Source organism: Furipterus horrens, unplaced genomic scaffold (genome assembly GCF_987537825.1).
Source record: "Furipterus horrens unplaced genomic scaffold, mFurHor1.1.pri manual_scaffold_11, whole genome shotgun sequence".
Taxonomy (NCBI): domain Eukaryota; kingdom Metazoa; phylum Chordata; class Mammalia; order Chiroptera; family Furipteridae; genus Furipterus; species Furipterus horrens.
This window is the reverse complement of record NW_028327181.1, coordinates 87,661,670-87,668,233: the sequence shown is the minus strand read 5'-3', so window position 1 is coordinate 87,668,233 and position 6,564 is coordinate 87,661,670.

Here is a 6,564-nt window from a genome sequence, read left to right as displayed (position 1 = left end):
TCCCCTTTGCCTCTCAAAATGGGCTCATCCGACCAATAGGAGATCCCTGCTTGGAGGGACCCTAACAGCTAGCTGGTGGGATGGTCTCAGGGCTGATGTCCAGAGAGGTCCCTGGCTATGTGGACAAAAGATGCCGAAGTCCAGTCTGCCCCTCACCTGTAAAGTCCTGCACCTGGCACAGGGCCGGGTGCTCCAAGAGGGTGCCTTTTCTTAAGGTGCTCGGGTTAGCGAATATGTGATCATATAAATATTGGTATGATTATTGGTACACATGTGGAATGTATATTCTATATACATATAGTTTCACATTAATATCTAAATGTACTTCATCCTCTTCAGTGGTTTCATATTTATGATGTTTTCAACTATTCTTCTTCTGATGAATTTGTTTCTCTGTCACTACTTTTACAAGCAGGGCTACAAGGAACATCCGTGTGCCTATACCTTTGTGTCTCATATAAAGTTTCTTGGAATACATTCTTAAAAATAAGATAGCTAGATTGAAGAGTAAGTTCACTTTAAAATTTGCTAGAAACTGTGTCATTGCCTTTCCAAAGTCCTGACTACCAAAATTCCACTTTTTGATACTAAAATGTAGTTAAAAGAAAATGAAGTGGGGCTTATCAAAAAATATTACCATATGCACCTTATTAAGGAAAGAGTGGTAAATCCTTATTGATTAATTCAGTGGTTTTTGGTCTTCTGTCTGCATGTGAAATAACATGGGGGTTTAGTAAAAATCTAGATTCCCAGATCTAAACCCAAGAAATTCTACTGTGAGCATTTTAAACAACCACCCAGGGGGTTCTGGGCTGTTCTGAGAAATGGCGGCACACGTTTGCATCTTAGTTATATTATTTATTAGCTGCAGAGAATGTTTTTTTTTGTTTTTTGTTTCCAAAACCAGGGAGAAGTAGCCCCCTTTCACTGAGAGACTGGGTGCATTTCAGGCCGCTGTTTGTACAGTGCCCCGGGAGTGGTAGCTCAGTCTTACAGTCTCTCTGATTGTCACAGTCCTGTGGGATCCAGGAGCTCATGTCCCCACCTCCCACGGCCAACTAGAGCCAGATGTACAGGGGGCAGCCCCTGAGCGGCAGCTGCAAAAACCAGGGCACCGCCCGCGTGTTGCTGGCGCTGTGGAGCGCTGCAGAGGGAGAGCGCAGAGATGATGGTGCCCCCCTGTTGGAGCGGAAAGACGGCACCTGATGAGAAAAAAGAAAACCGAGAGCTAAAAAAAAGGTAGTAAGGCAGGGCAGAGTGTGAGAACGGCTGCCACCAGCCCCTGTCCTGGAGGGTTTCCCAGCAGGCCCGGCCCCTCGGGCCAAGGCTCTAAGATCAGCAGGAGAGTCTCTTGCGTGGAAAATCTGGGCGCTTTTCAGAAGGCTGCTTCTGCGCTGGGCCTTTGGGTCTCTCGGCTGCAGCCCCGTTGCTTTTCACAGCCAGACGTTTGGGGAGCTTGTCTCTCGAGTGCAAATCTAAAAACGTTGGTGACTGATGTGGGGCACCCTCCCGTCAGTCCCAATGGAGAAGCCCTGGGCCTGTGAGTTCCCACGCGATTGTGGATTAGGGAGCCGCGTCTCAGCCCCTCCTAACCACCTCCATGCGGCTTGTTTCTCGTTTGCAGATGTGAAGCAGCAGCTGAGCGAGTTTTCAGGATTTTCCCCCCAGAGGACATTGTTTCATACCCTGCTGTCGATCTGGTGTGTCCGCGGAAGAGGTGAATTCAGGCTCTTTTTAGCTCACAGCCTTGGACACCTCTGAGTATTATCTTTGCTCTAATCTCAGCTTCGATCTTGAGCTCTCTCTGCAGGGAAGGCATACAATTGAACGGTCTGCCTCTTGTGCCAGTTCTAGTTGGAAAACCTAGTCTGGTCCAGGGAGATTTTTCCAGCAAGAAACTGTCTTTGTAAACCACCCATAAAGTGGCGCTGAGGTGAGTTTATTACTCAGGTGATCACTGGAAAGCAAGTGAAGCTGGATTCTACCTCTTGTTGAAAACGACTCCACTTTACCATTTCCAAAATAAGACAAGCCCCCACCCTTCCTGGCAGGTATATAGAACAGAAAACTAAAAGTCCTTTGAAAGAAAAGCCCCCTAAACAGCTAGCCCAGGGAATTTTGAAAACCCTTCAAGAAGTTCTTGATCTCATTTGGGTGCCTCTGTTCATAGAACTTTGGTACATGGTCTGAGCGGAGCCAGAGAGTAGGGGGAACATCGGCAAATGGCAGCAGGAGGACACTTGTCAGAGGAGGCCTGGGGACAGAGGGCCATGGTGAGGAGGACAGTGAGGGACCAAGACTCGCCGATGCCAGCCTCCTTCTGGGGTCCAAGCTGAGTGAGAAAGGAAGTTTTAAGTACAGTGGTGCCTGTTGACTTGTACATGCAACAGGGGTCTTGGGTCACCACAGGGCTCAGGGTATTTGCAAGAATAGTTCCAAGTACTCACTCGACTGGGGCTGTTTCTGGGGAAGTGGTTTCCACAGCGAGAGGAGGTGAGATGTTGATGTCACCCTGGGGGCAACACTGAGCTGTTTCTTCTCAGTAGAACTCTCTAGTCATTGTTTCCCTTAGCAGAGCAGAAACTTCTCTGTTATTCTACGGCTGTTCTAACCAAAACCACATCCAGGGACAGAGCTGTGTTAGCAAAGCCTGGGCTTCAGGAGTCATGAGCACAGGCAGCCTCTCAGACACCGGTTCATTCGAGAGAGATCCATCAAGGGCACCAATATACACAAGGAAAAGGGCATGAAGATGTGTTAGATATGGTGCTAATGTGCATAAGGAACCTTAGGCGATCTTAGCCTTTGGCCAAGGTAATCCATGGTTAGGAATCTATTTCCTATTTAAGTAACTTCAAATATGGAAAAAAGATTTATTCATAAGAATCTATGGCATCCAGCACATCGATAGCAATTTAAAACTGGACCCAATTTAAATCATCTACAATATGGAAATGGTGAAGAAAATTATGGCATCTTCATTTGGTTGTCTATTTTGGAGCTTTTATAAACAATGCACTGATGTGGGAAACACTTATGTTATAATAAGTTAAAAAACAAAAACAAAGATACAAATTGGCTTATTTTAATCAGGACCCACCCAGTGTCCGGGAATGTCGCCAATTCCATACAATATTTTTTTTGTGGATGCTGGTCCAAGGAAAGAAGGAGAATAGAAGTATCAAACAGAAGGTTCCCCCCCGTCATCGACCCCCTTGACCACCTAATGTTAAAGGACTGCCCCCTCTTCCTCAATGTGGGCAATTGCAGTAATGATGACTCATTATTCTGAGAGTTCTTTCACTTTCTCCATCCCCGTCCCTGTCCCCAGGCTTCTGCTTATATGAGATGAGTAGATGGTGTTTGTGGCAGGGCCAGTTCCACCCTAATCTGCATGTCCAGAGCCAACATGTAGCTTCATTTTCTGGTGGTAACTTTGGTACCACGAAGAGCTTAAGATTTGGACAATAGTCCTTTATAGGGCAACAAGGAAGTACACAAGTCAGCATCCTCTTTTTTTTTTTTAAGGATATTTTATTGATTATGTTGTTACAGTAGTCCCAATTTTTTCCCCTTTGTTCCCCTCTGCCCAGTACCCACCTATCCTCCAGCAATCCCACCCCCCTTAGTTCATGTCCATGGGTCATGCATATAAGTTCTTTGGCTTCACCCTTTCCTATATTATTCTTAATTTCCCCCTGTCAATTTTGTACCTAAAATTATGCTTCTTAATCCCTGCACCATTTCCCCATTTCTCCCCCTTCCCCCTCCCAGCTGATACCCATCCAAATGATCCCCACACCTATGATTCTGTTCCTATTCTTGTTTTCTTAGTTGGATTTTGTTTTTATTTTTTAGATTCAGTTGTTGATAGTTGTGAGTTTGTTGTCATTTTAATGTTCATAGTTTTGACCTTCTTTTTCTCAAGTAAGTCCCTTTGACATTTCACATGATAATGCCTTGGTGGTGATGAACTCCTTTAGCTTTGCCTTGTCTGGGAAGCACTTTATCTGCCCTTCCATTCTAAATGATAGCTTTGCTGGATAGAGTAATCTTGGTTGTAAGTCCTTGCTTTTCATCACATTGAATACTTCTTGCCAGCCCCTTCTTGCCTGCAAACCTTCTTTTGAGAAATCAGTTGATAGTCTTATAGGCACTCCTTTGTAGGTAACTCTCTGCTTTTCTCTCGCTGCTTTTCAGATTCTCTCTTTATCTTTCACCTTTGGCATTTTAATTACTATGTGTCTTGGTTGGTCCTTTTTGGGTCTAGCTTGTTTGGGACTTTCTGTGCTTCCTGGACTCGTATGACTATTTCCTTCAACAAATTTCGAGAGTTTTCCTTCATTATTTTCTCACATAAGCTTTTGATTTCTTGCCCTTCCTCTTCTTCTGGCTCCCTTATGGTTTGAATGTTGGCATGTTTAGAGTTGTTCCAGAGGTTCCTAAGCCTCTCCTTGTTTCTTTCAATTCTCGTTTCCTCTGGTTGACTGTTTTTTTCTTCCTTATGCTCCAAATCATTGATTTGAACCCTGGTTTCCTTCCCTTCACCATTGGTTTGGTGTGGATTTTCCTTTGTTTCATTCAGCATAGCCTCCACTTCTTCCCTTATGCATTTGCCATACTTAAGCATATGTGTCAAGCCTGTGAGCATCTTTATCACCAGTGTTTTCAACTCTACATCTGTTAGGTTGGCTATCTCCTCGTCACTTAGTTCTCCCACTGGAATCTTGATCTGTCCCCTCTTTTGGGCCATACTTCTTTGTCTCCTCATCTTGACAGGCTCCCGTGTTTGTTTGCCTCTGTGTCCCAGGTAGAGCTGTTGCACTTGTTACATTGTAAGAGGTAGAGCCTTAGGTATTTGTCATTACGGGGTGAACAATTTCACCAACTTGTGGTGCTGTATGTTGGGGAGAGGTCTGAGAGGAAACAATGCCACACCCGCCCCTTTTCCAGGCACTTCTCCCACTTCCAGATGGGATTGGTGCCTCTCTAGCTTTGCCCTGGCTGTCGTTCCCAGAGTGGGTGGGTCCGTGGACGTTCTAGGACTGTGGGGGCCCTTTAAGTAAGCGGACTCTGCTGAGAGACTGGACTCTTCCTCCGCCCCAACCCCCACTGGTTTGCACAGTCAGAAGCAATGAGGCTTGATTTTCTCCAGCGCTGGAATCATGAGCTGCATGGTCTGGTCTGGTGCTGGGAGTGCTCCCCAGGTGTCCCTCCTTAGTTTTTGAAATGTGTGACTGCACTTTTACCGGCCTGACACTGCTGCCGCCGCCACCGCTGCTGCCACCACACGACAGTCCTCTCTGCCTCGGCTCTGCTCCTCCTTTCTGTTTGGATAAGTATTTCTTCTTTCTATCTTTGTTTGTTGGACTTCCATGCAGCTCTATTTTCAAGAACTTCTGGTTGTCTCTAGTTTTGAGGTAGTTGTATTCCTTCTTAGTTGTGGAGGGAGATACAGCGTGTCTGTCTAGGCCTCCATCTGGCCAGAAGTCCAAGTCAGCATCTTCTTAAAAATAAAGTATTTGAGGAAGGTTGAAGACTAAAAGTTTCAAATTTAGAGCACAAAGGAGAAGAAATGTGCACATGCAAAGTGTTAGTGTCCTTCATATATCAAGGAAAAAACCCACAGGAAAAAGACAAACACATTATTATCATAAAAACATGTTTTTCCTGACCAACATCTATTTTATATCATTCCTGGTGCCAGAAATCCATAGTTCCTTTGAGAAGCCACTTTTCCCCGTAATCCTCTAACTTTACGTGATGTTTACCCAACTCACAATTCAGGAGTGTGCCTTGATTCACTTAAGCAAATTGGTGAAACACATTCCCATAGCCACAGCAATTGGTTAGGAATAAGGATTCTGAACTACGTTAGTCAAATCCAAAAGAACCCAGTGATGTTTTCCAATGGAGACATAGCCTCTCTCTTCCCTGAAGAAAATGAACAAGGATTCATGTAACACTGGGGGGCACCTGGACTCTCACATGGAAAGGCAATCAGAAAGAGAAGAAAATAGCAGCTGTGGGATATCACAGGGCTGCCGCATCCAGCCTGGCCTGGACCCAGAGCCACCCCAGGACCTTCATTCTTGGAGCCACAAGGGACATTTATTCAAGCTTCTCAGAGTTAGGTTTGTTTGCTTGTTTGTTTTCCTCCTTGAAACTACCAGTATCCTGAGAAATACAGTCTTGTATCTATGCGGAGATACAGGGTCTGTTAAAAGTGACAGCCCCCAGCTGAAGAGTGGAATTAGCTGAACCGAAACAGCAGGAGGGGATTTGCAGAGTACCTTGCTAAATGCAACTGGGTTTTAAACTTTGTTGGACGTGAGAATTACCTGGAGGTTTGTTAAAACACAGATTGCTGTGTTCCACCTTCTAAAGGAGGGAGGGGTGCTTAGAACTGGCCGTTCTAGCGAGCCCCCAGGTGTTGCTCATGCTGTCCTCCGGGCACCCCGTTTGAGAACCGCTCTTACACGGTATCACTGCTGTGGGTTGAACCGTGGTCTGTGATACCGTCGGTGGGTGCTAAGGCCCTGTGCCAAATACTAAGGCTGCAAC